The sequence below is a fragment of the Perognathus longimembris genome, chromosome 28, assembly GCF_023159225.1.
Source record: "Perognathus longimembris pacificus isolate PPM17 chromosome 28, ASM2315922v1, whole genome shotgun sequence".
Lineage (NCBI taxonomy): Eukaryota > Metazoa > Chordata > Mammalia > Rodentia > Heteromyidae > Perognathus > Perognathus longimembris.
In genome coordinates this window covers 36,136,579-36,157,282 of record NC_063188.1, presented here as the reverse complement: position 1 = coordinate 36,157,282, position 20,704 = coordinate 36,136,579, and the positions used below count along the sequence as shown (strand labels likewise).

At 37.3% G+C, this 20,704-nt stretch overlaps 1 protein-coding gene and 1 non-coding gene across 2 annotated transcripts in view; both read left to right on the top strand.

Annotated features, from left to right (window-relative positions):
- The window catches only part of Il1rapl2 (interleukin 1 receptor accessory protein like 2), a 1,034,445-nt gene that overhangs the window by 464,949 nt on the left and 548,792 nt on the right, over positions 1 to 20,704 (top strand). The window lies entirely within an intron of this gene.
- Positions 2,307 to 2,430, top strand: LOC125344390. The gene has a single exon (XR_007209516.1). It is a non-coding gene; the product is annotated as a small nucleolar RNA SNORD22 (small nucleolar RNA).

Below are 20,704 nucleotides of genomic sequence, written 5' to 3'. Positions count from 1 at the left end.
CTTCAGAAAATATCAGGGGCATGTGGTACTTCAACATACCTTCCAAATTAAAGTCTGTGATTTAAGGAAGAAGACAAAATAATGACCTGTTCTCTGGTACTGGCTGAAGCCAAAAGTCAGAGATCCTACAAAGGCTTAAGAAATCTGAGTAAAAAACTACCTGTATAGAAGGAAGATAAATAGTCTATCAAAATACTCTATGGGTGTGCTTCTAAATGACCCTTCCATGCATACTCGTGGGACCTAAATTTTCCTTCTATTATCATAACTTCTTTTTTTGAAAATCAGTCTATTTCCACAAAGGTCAGATGCAAATTTGTGAGGTGCAGGTGACAGTACTACCAATCAGGCATAAAACCAAAAATGGTCCCACAGGGGATTTGGTAAAAAGATGTTATGGCTTGAATATGGTTAGTTCCTCAATAGATGATGTGTTGGAGAATTGGTGTCTGGTGCTGCAATGTGTGAGATAGTAGGACATTTAAGAGGTGGGCCTAATAGATATATGGGTCAATGAAGATGCTGCCCTTAAAAGAGGATGGATGTACTTCTTATAAAACCGTAGTCATCATAGAACATTGATTAGTTCTCAGAGGACCTTGGTTGGTTCTTTAAATAGAATTGTTATAAAATACCAAGTGGGAATTTTTCTGATCTCTGGTTTCCTATCTTGCTGTATGGTTCCCTTTTTCACATGTTGCTCCCATGGAACCATATGCCATGATATGAAACAAGGCCAGAGAGACCCTTGAAAGAACTGGTGCCAAACTATTTGGATTTTCAGACTCTGAACCTAGGAGCCAAATAAATCTCTTTATAAATTCCTCAACCTGGGTTATTTTGTTATAGCACTAAAAATGGACTAATGCACAGGACCAAAGTAATCATCCCCTACCCTGTTTTGTCCTCTCTTTCTCCCTGTTATAGTTGTAGAGAAAAAGTTCCTGTAAGAATCTTCAGAGTGAGGTTGAGATTTGTAGCTTGCTCGATTTCTCAATCTAAACAAAAATAATGTCAGCATCTGACATTTGCACCACCTCCAATTCAGACCTTTATACTCAAAAGTTCTCACCAAATTCTAGACTCTAGAGAAGTAAAAAGTTTTTCCTTCTTATAGAGAGTCTGGAAAATCCCACTCAACCTCTTATAGCTTTACAATTTGGATAAATTTTCAATGTCCCCAGAACTTATTTTCTTTATTGTTTAGCTGGATACTGTTGGCTCATGTCTGTAGTCCTAGCTACTAAGGAGGCTGAGATCAGATGATAACAATTCAAATGTAGCCCAAGCAGATAAATCTGAGTGACTCATTTCCAAACAACCAGCAAAAAGCCAGAAGTCCAGGCTCCAGCCTTGATTGAAAAAAGCAAGCAAGCATACAAGGCCCTGAATTCAAGTCTTAGAAGCAGCACAAAAATAATTTAAAATCAAATAAATCTTAGTATGGAAGTGGTGGGGAGATCCCTTGCAGATGGCCAGTGGGAAAGATAGCTCCTCAGGGGATTAAAAAAAAGCAAGATGATGAAGGCAAGCACATTAGGGATACACAAAGCTGAAAGACAAAGAGCTCCTTTAGAAATCCCTCAGATAGTGGTACAATGCTAGCCTTGAGCCGAAGAGCTTAGGTACAGCACCCAGGCCCTGAGTTTAAGCACCATGACCAACAAGAAGAAAGAGAGAGAGACAGAAAGACAGAGAGAGAGCGATCCTTCAGATTACTGAGAAGTGAAATGGTTTGCTCTGTTTGCTCAGGTGGAGAGGGCCCATATCATGTGACTTTCATCCTACACTTTTTTTTTTTTTTTTTTTTTTTTTTTTGGGCAGTCGTGGGCCTTGGACTCAGGGCCTGAGCACTGTCCCTGGCTTCTTCCCGCTCAAGGCTAGCACTCTGCCACTTGAGCCACAGCGCCGCTTCTGGCCGTTTTCTGTATATGTGGTGCTGGGGAATCGAACCTAGAGCCTCGTGTATCGGAGGCAGGCACTCTTGCCACTAGGCTATATCCCCAGCCCCATCCTACACTTTTTTTATGGCCTTATGCCATACCTCCTGAAACCTACTATATCTATTTTGTTAAGTAGCCAAAAGCAAGGACTTACACAGACTACTGTTAGAGTAGATTGAAAAAGAAATGAGGATGAATTGGCCTACAAAGATAGCAGCAGAGAGGTGGTAGAATTTGGAACCTTTGGAATATATTTGCCAAGAGCTGGGTGATGATTTGGATATCTAGGCTGGGTCACAGTCTATTCTTAGAAGCATACAAGTCTCTGGAATGTCTGAATTGTATGCCTTTTAAAAAGATCTATCTCAATGAAGAAACATTCACACAGCCTTCTTTCTGTCCTAGCCCCAGACTGTAAAAGTAAACACACTGGGGCTTTCAGAAACAGAGAAGAAGAATTGGTTCTGGAAGGAACTGTCTGAGGGATCACCAGCATTTCTGCACATGGGAAAGGAAAGGACCATCATTTATAGAAACATATGTGGAGATGATTTCCAAGCCTGAGGGGGAAAACTGAGTACATCATTGTAGGCCAAGTCTTGGCAGGCATGCTGTCATTGTCATGTGCCTAATAAATCTGGTTTTCTTTTTTTAATCCATTTTCTTTGAGCTAAGTAGAATACAAAATTGATGCATAGAGGGTGATTTTGTTGAATACATTATTTTTTGCAGTACTGGAGTTTGAACTCAGAATCTAAATTTAGGTCCCACGAGTATGCATGGAAGGGTCATTTAGAAGCACACCCATAGAGTATTTTGATAGACTATCTTCCTTCTATACAGGTAGTTTTTTACTCAGATTTCTTAAGCCTTTGTAGGATCTCTGACTTTTGGCTTCAGTCAGTACCAGAGAACAGGTCATTATTTTGTCCTCTTCCTTAAATCACAGACTTTAATTTGGAAGGTATGTTGAAGTACCACATGCCCCTGATATTTTCTGAAGACAAACACATGATATGGGTTTAGTGGCTTGCCTAGAGTTACTCAGTTGAGGATTATATGTGACTTAAAGTGTCAGTACATATTTTGTTGTCCATAATATCTATAATGTTTACTTTTTTGGGTTAAACACTGGGTTTATTTTATGGGCTTTTCTTTTTTAAAATAATAATTGTTTTTTATTGTCAAAATTATGTACACAAGGGTTATAGTTTCTTACATTAGGCCATGGGTACATTTCTTGTACTATTTGTTACCTCCTCCCTCATCCCCTCCTCCCCCCTCCCCCTTTCCCTCTCCCCCCATGAGTTGTTCAGTTGGTTGTAATGTTTACTTTTTTTTTTTTTTTTTTTTTTTTGTTTTTTTTTTTGGGCCAGTCCTGGGCCTTGGACTCAGGGCCTGAGCACTGTCCCTGGCTTCTTCCCGCTCAAGGCTAGCACTCCGCCACTTGAGCCACAGCGCCACTTCTGGCCGTTTTCTGTATATGTGGTGCTGGGGAATCGAACCTAGGGCCTCGTGTATCCGAGGCAGGCACTCTTGCCACTAGGCTATATCCCCAGCCCTGTAATGTTTACTTTTTACAGAACTTTAGTAAGTTGAGTTCAGACCTAAAGTGATCCAAAATGAGGCCCATTCTGATTTGAACATTTTCTTGAAACTAAAGTTCAAAGGACCCAATTCTGGAATTTTTGTTTCTTTACTACAGTGGTTGATTGTGAGGATCCATAAAACTGTTGAATTTTTCCTTGAAGTCCATTTATGAATGTGTGGTGCAACTATGTTTCTTTTGATCAATTCTGCCTTGTGGCTTAAATACCTCATTGATAGCTTCATTTATTCCACTGCCCATGCATTCAGGTATAGAATTGTTCTGGTATCTCCTATGCATTATCTCACACTATTTTTTGTTATATAATAAAACAACAATTTATGTGTGTAATTTTTGTGCCCACAGATACTTTTACAATTTAGGGATACTCAAGAGAAAAATGTGAGAATGGACATAGAATCACATCTAATGAATATTACAATTACTGTGTATTCCCTTAGGGTTTTCACCTATTTCAATTGAGCAAGTGCTCTGAACTGCATCTGTGGAAATATGTATCTCTATATAAGTATAAATACTCAAATATATATAGACATATATATATATATAAGTTCAATACCATTTGTCCATCTCACCTTCATTTCATTGTCTTCAAAGCTAGTCTACAAGAAGTTAAAACAAGCAGGACATAAATCTAAATAAAAATGGAGATAGAGGGAAGGAGGGTGGGAGAGAGAGGTAAAGAAGAGAATATTGATTGAGTTTGAGTTCATCTGAAATCAAAAAAATTGCATCTAAGTTGGATACTTTCCAAAGGTATCAATCTTATACAAAGTATCTGGGCATTTGCGTTGCTTGCAAACTTGAGAATTCTATTCACTTCATTATTATAAATATAAGGGAGGCAACCCAACAGAATAGCTGGACTCCTAGCCTAAGATATGAAAATATTTGGAATGTTCTATCCGAATTTTAACTTCTAGTTATTACCTAACAGACAGAGCTCTTTGAATTCAAAGTGGTTAAACTAACTCAGTACTTAAACCATTAGCCTGTTTTAAATAGCACAGCAGAAAATTGTTGTGGTTTTTCTCATTTACTTGAATTTAAAATTGGATATGGGGTAACAAGATATGAGACAAATGGGTGTAACAACTGTACAGAAGAAATTGCTCCAGGTGATGATGCCATAGCAAAATTATTACAGGCAGATTCAAGATGCAAAAATTATTTATTTGACAGCAAGCAGAAAGACAAATTACTCAGAGGCTGTGTATATGTGCTTGTATAATTGCTCATAAATTATTATGGTTCATGGTAAAATTCACCCAATTTGACTAGACCACATGGTTTTATTTTAAAATAAAACTGCAAATTGTTGGGAATTGGAAAATGTAATCTGCATTATAAAATGATTACTGATGCTGGAATATGGCAATTTGCATGCAAGTTTTTCATTTGCTATCACCAATCTGTCAAAATCTTCATTTCATAACAACAGTTTTAAGATCATGTAGCTTGCAAAACCTCAACAAGAAAATCAGCCACTGGAATCTCCCTTAAAACATTTTGTGCCATAAATTAGAGCCCTTTATAAGGTGGGTATTACTTGAATGCTCTGAAAAGGGTTTTAGTTACTGGATAGAATTAGGTTCCTTCCCCTATATTGTGGCTTTCCTGGCTGTGATCCTAAAAAGTGTGTTATGGGAGACTTTGGCAGGCTTATCCCTGCATAGTTTCTTGAACTGAACTTAATGATTCACATAAATTTACTTAGCTCAGGAGTAAATGTCTAGTTATTCAAGCCAGTCTATATCTATACAGCATTGTTAAATGACTCTGTAATTCAAGTTATATGATAATATAACCAGTTAGTTTTCTTTTGCTGCATTGGCTGTGGAACTGAATGGAGTTGTAACTAGTTGTATGGCATGATTAAACCATGCAACTTTTCCAGGCCTCAGTTTCCAGTGTAACTTGGAATAAACATGGACTCAGTCTATATCACTCATGACTTGTGAGGAAGAAATAAAAGTTCTTGAACATTGGTGGTTTGTGACCATAATCCTAGCTACTCAGTAAGCTGAAATCCAAGTTCAAAGTTTTGTAGGAAATGGATGAGATTTTTGTCTGTAATGAACCAAAAAGCTAGAAGTGGGGCTGTGGCTCACAGTGCTAGAGCACTGGCTGAGTATGAAAAAAAAGCAAACAAGTATGAGGCCCTGAGTTCAATTCCAAGTATAGGTACACAAGAAAACAGAATATTGGAAATTTGCTTCACGAATAAGATCCAGTAGAAATGCAAGGGAGTTCTTTTGCTTCCAAAATGAAGATCAATTACTTCACAATGTTACTTGAAGTATGAATACTAGTATCATTTTCTAAAGGCCACATCTACTAATGCTATCACCTTGAGGATTAGGATTTCCAAATAGAAACTATTAGGTACAAAATTCTTCCAAAGCAGCAGATGAATTAGCTAATTGTTTTCAGGTTCCTATATGGAGATGTTAGCAAACTATGACTTAGGTGCCATTGTGGTCTACTACCTACCTTTACAAAGTTTTATTGGAACAGAGTTGTGCTTATTTGTTTACATGCTCTCTATATCTGTTTCCTCACTGTAGTGAAGAGTTGAGTATGACACACAGTTTTGCTCATGAAATTGAAAGTATTTATTGCCAAGTCCTTTATAGGAAAAGTTTGCCAGCTCTTGCCCTATGCTTTGCAGAAAAAGCTGCTTACAAATCACTCTCTGAGCTGAGCATGATGGTATATGTGTATAGCCTATAATCCCAGGATTGGGTAGGCAGATTGAAGTATTAGGATTGGTAGTTTGAGGTCAGCCTAGCTACACAGAGAGACTGGAAAAAACAAGAATCACTCTCTTTTCCCATTTCAAGTGAAAATCACCTTTTCCTCCGTTATATACTGATTTTAGTTGTCTTTTGATGTCAGGTCTTTTTCAAAAATTAAGCCTTTATTTTGATAAACTAAGGTGCCAAAGATTATATAATAGTATAAATATTAAAACAAATTTTCCTAGCACAACTTACTAAACCCCTCCCAACTTTCCTTTTTCTTTTTAAAAATGTCTTTATTGTAAAGGTGATGAACAGAGGGTTACAGTTACACAATTAAGGTAATGAGTACATTTGTTTTTAAACACTGTTACCCCTCCTTCATTTTCTCCCAATTACCTTTCCCTACCTCCTACCCCCCCCCCCACCGAAATGTGTAGTTAATTTCCAACATAGTGTCAGTGAGTATTACTGTTGTATTAGTTCATCCTTTGACCTGCGGGTTCTGTGATTCCCTTTACCACCCTGAACATGCCTGATCTCATCTTTTTTTCCTTTTAATACTGTCTTTAATTAGTTATATCAGTGAATGAAACTTATTTTGTCCAATCAAAGAACATATAAGGGGAAGTGAACAACTTTTCTGCTTTTGTTTTGTGTTCTTTTCACTTGTTTTGCCCATTTTCCTTACAACAAACACTGAAAGCTAACATGAAGGCTGGTGCCAGTGGCTCACACCTGTAATCCTAGCTACTCAGAAGGCTGAGATTTGAGGATCATAGTTGGAAGCTAGCCTAGGCATAAAAGTTCTCATGAGACTCTTGTCTCCAATAAACTACTCCAAAAAGTGTTGCTGAGTTTGATTCCTCAGTACCACATAAACAGAAAAAGCCAGATGTGGAGCTGTGGTTGAAGTGGTAGAGTGCTAAACTTGAGCAGAAAGATGCTCAGGGACAATGCCCTAGCCCAGAGTTAAAGCCTCAGGAATGGAAAAAAACATAAAAAAAGAAAAACCTGTAATGAATCTTTACAAAGTAGAGATTGCTAGCATATTTACAAGGATTTTGTTTTTCATACAAGTATTACAGAAAGGTAAACTATGTTTTTGAGAAACTTTGATGACTGCATATATATTATACATACTTCATACTGGAGTAGCGTTACCTTCAAGGATAATGGCATGACAAATACTCCCAATTCTTCAGATTTGGAACCCTTGTTACTCCTAGATTTCCAGGACTTCCATGTATATGGTCAATGCAGACAAGGAGATAGCCATTGATGGTCTCGGGAATAGAAAATTTTCTTACAATCTGGCCTTGCCCAGCCAGAAGGGACTTTCCCAATGTCTTTTTGTACTTGTACTAAAATCATACTGTGTCATGGTACTCATTTCTATATAAAGCCCTCTTATTTGATTAAGAGCTCCCATCTTACCTGAGTTCTACAGAGGAAAATTAACAGACTTGTTTGTAAGGAATCAAACTTGTACAGAATGTTTGGGCAACTGATGAATTGGAGACATTTGCTATAATGAGTTCACATATTCTCTCAACAACTAAAGACAGCAAAGAATGACCTAATAGGATTTTAATTGCCTATGAAAAACAAACTAGAAATCTTGCATGATCTTGAGATTCACTGATCCTTAGCTGACAGAGGATTTCCCTGTCTGGTGGTATGTCTTAGAAGCAATGAGTGAGTCATCATTGAATGATGATGGTTTTGGAATGAAGATGAATGAATTGTTTTGATAAAATGAAAGCTGCTTCCCAAATCTTTGAGATTATGGTTAAATGTGTTAGGGATAACAACTTTTATGTAGTTTAACCAAGACTGTCTTGGTTTTGAACCCAAAAGTTCTACAAAAAAGCCCCCATTCTCATTTGGGAAAATTGGTGATCCTGGGTAGACTATTAGAGAAAATAAGAGCTCAGCCTACACACTGTGAAAAGAAATATGAAAATATAGGTAATCAAATGTCAATATGGGGTAGAAATGACATCTGCTAATAAGCAAATTGAAAAGGTTAAAGATAGGTGCTCTATCATATTGCAATTGCTAGCATACTGCAGGACTCTGGTTCAGTTTTATCCTCCCTTAAGTAGTATGGTTCTAGCATGGCCAGAGATTGATGCTCTAGCATAGTGCTTAAAATTTCAGTCTTGGGAATCAGACAAGGTAAATTTAAATCCTGGCTCAAGTACTTATACATAGAGGGGTTTTCAGTAGATTACATAAATTCTCTAGGCCTTAATTTCACTATCTGTAAGTAAGGCTACAAACAGCAATAGCTACCTTATAAGATTTAGGGAAAGATTAAACAAATCATTATAAAACACTTAGAACAGAAATACAGTTTGTGCTTATTGTTAGCTTCCATTCATGTATTACAATATTATTTTTATACAAAGTACAATCATGTGGGTGCCTTATTGTCACCCCAAATCAGTATATCTAAGTTTAATCTCCTTATATTTGTATCCAGACTTGTGTTCACCCCGACTTCCTTAATTTGGTGTAGAAAGGGAATTATCTGAGCCACAGTGATTGGGCTACTCTTGACACCTTTGCTTCCTTAACCCTCTACAGTCAAACAAGTCTTTTATACTCCATAAATACCTAACATGGACCATTCATTCTTTGATTTATATTTCCTTCCTTTCATCTCTCCCTCCCTCCCTCCCTCCCTTCCTCCCTCCCTCCCTCCCTTCCTCTCTCCCTCCCTCCCTCCCTTCCTTCCTTCCTTCCTCCCTCCCTTACTTCCCTTCATCCCTCCCTCCTTTCCTATCTTCCTTCCTTCGTCCTTTCCTTCCTTCCTTCCTTCCTTCCTTCCTTCCTTCCTTCCTTCCTTCCTTCCTTCATTCCTTCCTTCCCTTCATCCCTCCCTCCTTTCCTATCTTCCTTCTTCTTTCCTTTCTTTGTTATTACTGGGGCTTTCTCCAAAGGCTAGTACTCTTCCTTTTAAGCTGAACCTCCACTTCTGGCATTTCCTGGTTAATTGGAGATAAGAGTCTCTTCAATTTATCTACCTGGGCTGGCTTTTTCCTGAGTCACTAGGTTTACAGGTGTGAGCCACTAGCACCAGCTATTCTTACTATGAAAAATATATAAACTGTACCATAAAATTTGGAAACTTGGTAGTAATGCAGAGACCTGAGTTCCAATAACTCCTCATTATCTCATTCACCATATCCAATCTATTATAGTTTTAACCTCCCTACTTTGGTTTCACTTATTATCTACCCCTTGGTTATATTCTTTTCTACTGCCTTGGCTTATAATAGCTTATTGTTTTGCCTCATCTGTCATAATAACTTCATAAACAATACCTATGCTTTTAGGCTTGGTTTCTTATACCTTTTGGTTCAGATTACTACCAGAATGATCTTTGGCAAAACTAACCATGAAAGATTCTCCAATGGCTCCACATCACTTTCATAATTGTTGCCAAACTTCTTGGCTTACAACAAGGCCTGTTTGTATTTGTCTCTCTGCTGTGTTCTTCAAATATTAATCCATATTTCCTAACCATATGGAATACTTTGTAGTTTCTTGAGCATGTATTGCTTTAGACCTCCCTGTATGGTTTCCTCTGGTTGGAATGTTCTGTCATATGCATTCATCTAGCTATTGGCTCTTCATTCTTCAAACTTAGGGGAACGATTATTTTCTCTGAAAAGCCTTTCTTGAATTCCCAATCTGGCTTAGTCGGTCCTCTGATACATCAGGATTTCTTCTGTGGTTTCACACTAACATGACAGTATGCTTAATGGTTAAAAGCAAGGCTTTGGGAACTGTCTTCCTGGATTACAATGATAATTCACACTTACCAGCATAGTAGGTTTAGACAGGTTACTTAATATTCAGTGTTCTTGTATATGTCATGAGAAAACAATAATGTAGAACTTGTAAGTTGCTATTAAGGACTAGATGAGTAAATGTAGGTGAGGTATTGAGAACAGTGCCTGGAATATTGTAACCCCATACTTGTTACCTATTAATATTATCACCATAACTAGTTTTAATAATTTCATGAGAGTGCAATATTCTTAAGAGCAAAGACTTCATACTTCTTGACAGTATAGCCCCCAGCCCTAGTCTAGTGCCTAATACATAAGCACTCAGTCAATAATGGTTGAGGAATGAATGCATAAATGACTGTATAAATGAATGGAATAAAGTAATGCCTTGGCACCCAAGAAGCCCTATTTAGTCTCATAGGCAGGCATAAAAGGCATAAACCATTGCCTCTAGTAGGCTCTTTCCTTTTGTATGGGGGGTGGGGATATGCTGGTATGGCTCTATTTTCAAATGCCAGGAGTTTTTGTCTTCACTATTACTTTAATTCTTTTTAAAATAAAGACTGACACTAACCCCTATTCAAAAATTGAAGTCACAAATGAAAAAAAGGGTGAAAGGATTTCTTAATTCTGGCTCTAGTGTGTTTCATTCTGCTCATTCTAGACATTTGGAGAGATGATTTTGAGACTTCCCACTTCCAGATTCATCAGTAAGCATGTGACCTGGGCTAACTGACAGCACAGTAAGAAGATCTCTGCTACACATTAAATAGAGACAGGCTGACCTAGATTTGAGCCTGTACAGTTACACAAGAGTAGGTTTCTTGATGATGCCTTTAATGGGAAATACGACAGAAACATCTATTTGATTGGCAACTCTTCTATAATTAAGACATAGTCCAAATTCACAGCAAGACTGTTTTTTTTAATATGATCAAATGTTACAAGGCTTGTTATAAATCATTACTCTATTTCCTCTGGCTTCCCTTTGTTATCATTATTATTCTGAGGGTTTTGATCTTGCCTTTCTTCAACCATATAACTAGGCAAGCTGGATGTAATCCTCCTAATTCTCCTACCTTTTGTCTGGACCTGCAATCATGGAGTTCCCAGATCACTGCCAGAGGAGTGAGACATCAGTTCTTACTCTGATATTCATATATAATGAGTTGGAGAAAGGGTTGGCCTAGGACTCTGTTATAAGGAGGTGTGTTTGTCATTTTGCTACCAATGATTTCATCGTCTAAGGAGCCTCTTTCTATAGAATCATTTTCTAAGTGTGAGCCAGATAGATAACTGAGATGAGATTTTCAAGATATTGTTTAACCTTTATTTGGTCCTTTTTCTGTTTCATTCGTCTTTAGACTCGTGGCTCATAGATTTGTTATGGCTATAAAAATAAACACATTTGTACTGTAACTAAGGATGGCAAAGCACATGGTCTATTTACCCAGTGCACTAATCAGTCACTTTAATAGGAGATGACAAAAGAAATTCTCAAAAAAAGAATACTCCACAGAATTTCTTGGAAGGGCTGTGGAGCTGGAAGAGTATGGTAGTGCTCCATGCTGCCTGTCAGTGTATACACACATTCCCCAATTTAACCTTGCTGGCCAAGCAATTGGGATAGCTTCACTACAAAAACTCAAAAGCTAGCACATTTTCAGAAAGCTGAAGCACATCTTCAGAAAATACAAGGAAACGCATAGATGTTGCAGTCAGAAACACATTGTTGTGCTACTTAATTTTAACTTCTCTTTGTAGAGATATTAATACTTATGGTCTGTTCATTAGGTACCAAGATATGCCAAGATATGATATGTCAAAGTCTCTCTCTCTCTCTCTCTCTCTCTCTCTGTAATTCAGAGTCTGAATTCTAATACAGGTACATTTGATTCTACCTATTTTTCCTCTTCTGCTTCTCTAACCAACATATAAAGTCATCTAAGTACTTTAACCTCAAGTTTCTCAACAAGTATTCTCAAGATAGATTAAGAGATGCCAGTGCTTTGATTCTTCAGCTTTGATGGTAGGCAGTAATGCCTGGAATGGCCACCCACTTAGAAGCCTTGTCATTTTATCCAAACAAGGAAATATATGTGATCTTTGTCTGTGGGTCAATAATATGAAATTGTCTGAGCATCACAATTTAACTTGTATGAAATTTAGTGTCTTCCTTTAAATGTGGGAATTAATAATTTGTGTTATGGTATTAGTAAGGATTAAATTATATAATGTATATATCATTGTATTAATCATGTGTTTTCAGAGAAACAGCCAATAGGAGATAAATGTATAAATCTACCAAGATAGATAGATAGATAGATAAATAGATAGATAGATAGATAGATAGATAGATAGATAGATAATTAGATACTTTAGGAGAGAAAATGAGGATGTGAGGATTTATTTAGAAAGTAATGATTTCTCAAGTATGCAGACTGGAAAGATCTGCGGTCACCCAAGTGGATATCCATGATCCTTGGTATGAGTTTGTCAGAATGCAGGAAGGACTTAAAACAAAAGAAGTGTTGGGTGTCAGTTCAAGTAAAAAGACTGAAACAATCCATTTCTTAGTCAGTCAGACAGAAGGAATTCACTTATACTTAGCCCTTTGTGTACCATTTAGATCTTTCCTTGGTTGGATAAGATCAGCCCAGAATAGTGAGAGCAATACACTTTACTGGGTATACGGACTGACATTTAATCTTCTACAAAATGTGCTTACAGAAACAATCAGAATAATGTTTGATCAAACAATAAGACATTCAATGGCCCATTAAATTTGATACACAAATTAAACATCATGGATGTCTGATCTGTGGTTAGGACATACTAAAAGATCCCTCTTTTCAGATCATCTTCAGGCTTAGTTCCTCCTTAATGTTTCCAAAAACTCTATACAATAAACTAGGCTAGTATTTCCATTTTACAAATAAGAAAATTGGACTCCACCCAAATAAGTTCAGATTATTCTTTCAACTCTTTAATATAACCTTTGTACAATTAATTGTGATATAACTTTCTAAGGTTAAAATACCACCTAAGGCCAAACACACTTTCCATTTCTTCCTCATTACACCTGTACATCCAGGATAGGAAGTAATGAGTTAATGAGATTAAAAGATCTTCATTGATATGTAACAATAGAATCTCTGTAGGATGTTTGTGACTCCTCCTAGAGTATATGACACTCCAGTTTAGTAGAACTGTAAGACTCCTAAAGAACTTACAAGGTAACACAAGTAAGGTAAAACCAGGTAAAGTCCCTTCGGCTAGGAACCCTTTGAATTTCTCTCACACTGAATAAGACTGTGGATGGGAGTGGGGGGAGTAGTTAGTAGCTTCTGCTTTTTCTCTTCTGTAAACTATAATGGTCCCAGGCAGTCAGGAAGAGCAACAAGCTTTTTGTGCTGAAGCTTTGAAAGCCATCAAACACCAGATAGGGATCTACCTCAGGTCTCCTCTCTCAGCCACCTCATGATATTGCAATCAAATGTCATAAAGGACACAAAGTATGCAGTCACAGCTGCTGCTTTGTTGTGAATAGCTTTCATACAGCTTGATAATATTGACTTCTTCCAAAGAGAAAACAAACGGAAGGAGTCCTTTGAATCTCTTGTCATTGTCAGCTGGAAAACAGTACGCAAATATGATGATGAGAGCAAACAAATTACAAACAAGTGTATGAAAGTATTTAAACATCTTAAGGGGAGATTATTAGGATAATGAGCTAATTTATTCTTTGCAATATGAATGGAATTATCACCACTGTCATTATGCATTGTTTTCAATAATCTAAATGATCATTCCTAACACTCAACATTCCCCATTCCCTATATTATAAGTAATATTACTGGTAAGAATTATCTTTGTTAAGTTATAAGTCAAACTGTATTTGCTGTTATTAGTATTAACAGTAAATAATCTGGGAGTGCTTATTAGATGTTAGTTACTGTTTGTGCTGAGTGCCTGACATGTATTCGTTATGAAATCACAGTAACCCTAGGAAGTAGACACAGGTGCTATTTGTTGCAGATGAAGGACTCATTATTTCACCAGTTACATCAGAATCCAAACACTGAGTCCATACTCTCACCTAAAACAAAGTGAAGCTAATGTTTTGTCTGTAGAGGTGGGTATGGGATAGCAGCAGGATGGCTTGGAGATGGGTATGGGAAAAAGATGCTGAGTATAATCTGGTAATGGTAATCCGATAATCATTTGTGGTCTAGGTTTTATTTGTGAGATCCATACAGTGAACTGTGGTGACTAGTGAAGTAAGAAGGAAGAAATGGGCCAAAGGGATATTGAGAGTTCTGGGGCCTAAGATTCTTCCATTCCCAAGTGTCCTATATACAATGTGCAGAGTCATCTTTCCCAGATGGCCATCTAAGTGGGCATTCTTCACCCATTTGAATATTTTGATTATCTTTAAGTAGTTGTACAAAAGAGTAGCCATTAAGCCAAGCAGTTTGTGAGTACAGTGTAGTCAATCAATGCCACCCCTTTCAGTAGTCTCACCCCACCCTCCTTACCCACTCCTTCCTTTACTTTTCTAATGTTTTTTAGGGTATGTATTGGATTTTTTCCATTTAACAAAGCAGTTTATATGTACAGTGCATCTTGATCTGTGTCATCTCTTTAATGTCTTCACCCCTATTTGACTTCACCTTTCCTTTATTTTTCTTAATTTTGTGGTATATACAATGAATTCTTGACTGCATTCTCCAAACTATTGCCCTTCCATTTGTGTACCCATCTTCCCTTGTTCCCCCTCTTGCAAATATCCATTTCTTGGTACTTATTTTTTGGGGCTTTTACTTAGTCTTTCTAAAGAAATGTGCTTATTTACCTGACTTGTATAACTGTAACCACTTTGTACATCATCTTTACAATAAAAAGTAAAATTTAAAAAAGAATTATACTATTTGAGCTTTCCATAGAATCTATTATGCTTCCGTTAATTTATTTGTAACCACTTGCATATCACCCACTTGTGTTTACTTATAGATTTATAGGCACATTCTCTCTACCACAAATACAGGAAACCATGCAATCTTTGTTTCTCTGGGTCTGGTTTACTTCACTTAACATATATTTTTCCTCAAGTCTTTCCACTTCCTTATGAATAGTATAATATCATTTATTCTGATGGATGAGTAGAATTCCATTGTGTATATATGCCACATTTTCTTGAGGCCTATGTGGTGAGAACAGCTCTAGTGGCTCTCCAGACTCATCCACAATTGAGTCATTCTAAACTGCCTAGACATGTGGTAAATAATAACTGTAAGATTAATGGGGACTGGATGGATCTGAGTTAGAAGTAAAGTGAATATAAGTAAGAAAGTGGGATCCCTGTCATCTAACTGACTTTCTAGAACGATGTTGTTGTTTTTTTTGTTGTTGTTGCTGTTGTTGGTGATCTTCTTCTTGTTTTCCAGGGAACAGGAAAGCAAGGGGTTTAAGTGTCTATGGTTTAGTGAGGAGAAGGAAATCTTTGTGCTAATGATCCTAACCCTGATATTCTGGGGTCTGTGACTTTTAAAGTTACCTTGTAGAACCTAAGTAATCATAACAACCTAGCCTTGGTAGGTGTCCCCATGCAAACCTCTGTGTTTTAGCTTATAAAGCTCTTTCCTGAAGGCTTCTAGCTCTGTGAAAGTGAGGTCAGGTGGTCTATATTGAATTCTGAGTGTTGGAAGCAGTTTCCAATGATTCTTTTTTTCTTTGAAAAGTCTCAATTTCACTCTCCTACTACTTGTAGAGGAAATTCCTAGCTCCAATTTCTCCCTATGAGGCATTGGTAACCCTGTTAACACATTAAGAAATCTCTCTGTGTCCTTCCCTCAACTTTGCATTCACTCAGGCAACATCATCATTCATGCTTCCATCCCCTAGGGAAGAAGACTTTCTCCACTCACTCAGCAATCTCATAGGCAAAATCAATTGACCTGGATTTTATCCAAGTAGATATTGGATTAGATGAGTCTAGTTTCGGAGTATTGCAGCACCTATGATGTCAAATCCTAGCCACATAAACAGCCACAAACAACCTGCTGTTATGGTGATATATCTTTCTTTTAGTAAGGAGGGCAGAGTGGTAGATAAGGTAAAGAGGACCATGGAGAAAGAAAGAAAAGAGCTATTGTTATTCATTTATGTGCAACAGGAATAGGATCTTTCCTTTTTTCCCTTTTTCAATGTTAACCTGGACTAGTAGGAAGTTAAGAGCCACACTGGGCAATTCATGGATCTCTGGAAAGTATTTGCCATGCACCAACATTATAATGGGGCCTTTGACCTCAGCTACTTCCTTGTTGTCTCCTGACAAGAGGAGGGAGAGATTTGTTCCTACTACAACCTTGTAAACTGATCACTCCATCTCTCCATCTCTAGCTGAACTGCCATGTCAGCACCTCCAACATCAGTCAGTGCCTGTGCCCACGAGCATTTTAGAGGTGAGATAGTGGGATAGTTCTGTTCTCTGATATAGCACAATGGTAAGATTGCTATAATTGGGATTACAAAAAACGTGTTAGTTATGTGTAGCTCATTCTTATGAGAGTATTAATGGTTAAGTGAACAGAATCTGGACTCAATCCAGTTATAGAACCTCGGGTAAGACATTTAGCTCTATCTCCATTTGTACAAATGTAAACTGGGACTGTCTATAATGCATATTTCATAAGGGTGATGTGAACATTGAGTCAATGCATGTCAAGCACTTAAAGTAATGCCTGATCCACAATAAGCAGTTCAGAACCTCACCCATTATTAATATTATTAACACTATTGTCTTTATTAATGCTATGTCCTCGTTCTAAGTCACTGAATCTTGACAAAGACCCTTTAAGGTATGAATTTATAACTAAATTATAAAGAACTATCATTCCTCACAGTAGCATTAATTGCAATTATTGTTTTAGCATAGATAAAATAATAGCAGTATCTATAAGACCTCATAATTATGCCCCTTTTTCAGATGTATACTAAGCATCTTAGAAATCATATTAATTATTGTAATAGCAATATAATAGGAATTATCACTGTTGCAAAATCATCTGTATTTCACAGATAGGAATAAATAATATTATTTTTCTTATCCATTATTATGATAGGTGCTGAAATAATAATCACAGTGGTAACATTTACCATGTTATGTAATTACAATATACTATATCCCAGAGTAGAAAAGACAGTGACACTAGGCTTGTCAGGAGAGTAGTTACTACAGGGCTTTTGCTTATTTTTTACTATAGTGCTAAGGATTGGTCACAATACTACTGAGACACTTCCTTAACTCACTGTGATTTTTAAAATAAAAATATGATACAGTAGCTGCAATAATGCTTTACTTCAGTTGTCCTGATTAACACCACAGTTTCTTAACAGTATGTATAAACTTAATTATATTAGTAATTATTGAAATGATATAAATTCTGTAACACTTGTAGTTCTTAGCCTATATATAATAGCTAACACAATTATGGTTATTGATTATGATTGATGACAACATTTAATTATGACCTTAATCGTAAAAACTAATACTGTAAATTTTAAACAAAGCATATCATTCACCTGAGATTATAGATGCAGGCCATCATGCCAGGCTTTTCGGTCAAGATGGGAATCTCGTTTTTCCTGGGCTGGCCTTCAATCATGATTTTTCTAAGTACCTGTGATTGGATGCCACCCTACTCATCCCTCAAAATGTTTTATCAATTAATATTTAAGAAATGAATGATGAGGAGAGCCTATACTTCAGTATCTTTGTGGATACAGAGAAGATTTTAGTAAGTTTGGCAATGACAGAACATAATGTCTTATGGGAGGGGTCAGTGAGAAGGGAAAGACAAACTTCGAGGACGACTCCCAATATTTTTGGCTTAAATGCTTGTGAAGGAACATGGAAGGCGAGGCACTTTTGGCAGAGAAAAGAAACTCACTGCCAAGCATCCTGGATTTGAGGCGGTAGCAGAAAGCAGGCTACAGGGGTTACTGCAGTGATGACTGCCTGTCTCCCATAGGCATGTTTGCTGCCCTAGCTTTCCCACCAACATCAGTGCATCTAAGGAGAGCCACCAACTAGTGGCCATTTCCCCAGAAAGACTCATCAGACCTCAGGAAACCAATTGAGGAGCTAGTTGTAATGCCTCCATGTGACTTCATCTCCAGACTATTACTGAGGCTCATTCATTGATAAAGATCAAACAAATGATCTTGATAAATCATTGCACAGATCTTGTAATGAGAGGGAAATAAATATGGTTGTCAACCCATTATTAAGCATAATGACTATGTTGAAATGAGATGAGGGACTTCATTTCAGCAGAACTTTCTCATTGACAAACAGTAGGGGGTAAAATGTGAAAAGTAGGCATATAATCTAATTCATAAAAATGCAAAAATGCTTTCAAAACCCAAAGCAATAATCATTTATTGTATTTACAGAGCCAGAGCAATGAATCTTCTTTTTGTTGATGGATCCTCAAGGACAAATGAAATTTAGACATCAGCATTTTTTTCCCACATACTGAACTTTATTGAAAAAGAAATGATGAACAATTGTCTTCATATTTCTAGGTTGGGAGCAAGTAGGCAAATATCTAGCATCAACAGTACAAGCTACTTACTTCCTATGTTGAGGAATGTCCATGGGTGGCAGACACAAGTCCACTGTGATCGGTATTAATAGAAAGAAAGTAGCCTTTAGGTGGGAATAGTATGAAGGAGATAGAAGGCACTCAACTTTTATTTTTATTTATTTATTTAGTGTCCATTCTGGGCCTGGGTGCTCTCCTTCAGCTTTTTGCTCAAGGCTCACACTGTACCACTTGAGCCATAGTTTCAATTCTACCTCTATGATAAACTGAGATAAGAACCTCACAGACTTTTCTGCACTAGCTCACTTTGAACCAACATCTTCATATCTTTGTCTCCTGAGTATTTAGGATCACAGGTATGACCTGATGTCTCGATGCTTAGCTTTAAAAAAACAATAAGGTCAGATAAAAATTATTCCAAAGTTTAGACCTCATAAAGTAAATGGATGGTTAATAATTATGTTGTAGACACTGCATATAACAATAACAGGTTGGTATGTGTTACTTGATGACTGCTAGTCTTACAATGGTTACTATTTGGAGATAAAATATTAGTCAACTGGAAAGACCTATTCTACTGGAAAGGTATAAATTGAAGGAACATATAGGATAAGTTGAACATTAGTGAGTAACTTTCAACCTTTTACAAGCTCACAAGCTAAAAGGCGGAAAAGGAAGAGGAGCCAGAATATGAAGAAAATAAAAATTAAGAACCCAGGTTCTGAATGGTAGTGGCTCATGTTTGTAATACCAGTTACTAGGAAGGCTGAGTTCAGAGGATCACAGTTTGAAGCCAGACTTGTCAGATAAATCTGAGAGGTACTTATTTCCAATTAACCTGCATAAGCCAAAAGTGGAGATGTGGCTCAAATGTAGTGTCCCAGCCTTGAACCACAGTGTGAGGGCCTGAATTCAATTCGAGCTATAGTACTGGCATATGTGTGTACACACACACACACACACACACACACACACACACACACACACACACACACAATACATAACACAGATTTTGGATTCCAAAATACACACACCCAATTTGGGTATATGCGTTGTGACTACTTGACCCATCTCAAGCAACATACCTAAGCTCTATTCTTTTGTTTTCAATTTTGTGAAATGGGAATAGTGAGTCTCTCTGTTTCCAGAGATTGAAATAAGAAGTATATACAAACAAAAAAGGACCTAGCACAATTCCTAGCTGTTGATAGCTAGCTACAGTGAATCTCTGTGGCTGCTGCTTTTGTATTTTTTCTGTCATGAGTCATTCGTGTGTGTGTGTGTGTGTGTGTGTGTGTGTGTGTGTGTTGTTGCCTGGGTCCTCGATTTGAGAAAGATCCTATCTATGTTCTCAATCTTTGGTTCTATCATCTACAATGGTGCATATAGATGAGGCAGATATTCTGCAAATTCCTTCCCAGCAACTAGCAGTTGACCAGAAGTGAGCCAGACCCAAAGAAACATGGACTCTATGGTCTCCCTCTTAGGGAATAATTAGCACAGCTTTAGGCAAGTCACAGCAGAAGATCACAAGAGCCTAGTAGCTATACCCTTATGAACACATAAGATGATGCTAAGTGAAATGAACTCCATGTTATGGAAACGATTGTTATATCACTGTTGTAACTACTTTCAATGTGTAACCGTAGCTTCTACTATTGATGATCTTGTATCCCCTTCCTGTGGTGTACCTGCACTATCTCTGTATCTTATCTGAATATATTGGAAACAGTGTATACTGGTATTTGAACCCGGAAACGAAAGGGAATACCAAAATCGAGAGACACAGGGTAAAAAAGACAAACAACTACAAAAGCAATACTTGCAAAACTGTTTGGTGTAAATGAACCGAACAACTCATGGGGGGGAAAGGGAAAGGGGGAGGAGGGAGGGAGGTATGAGGGAGGAGGTAAAAACAGTACAAGAAATGTATCCAATGCCTAACGTATGAAACTGTAACCTCTCTTTACATCAGTTTGACAATAAAAATTAAAAAAAA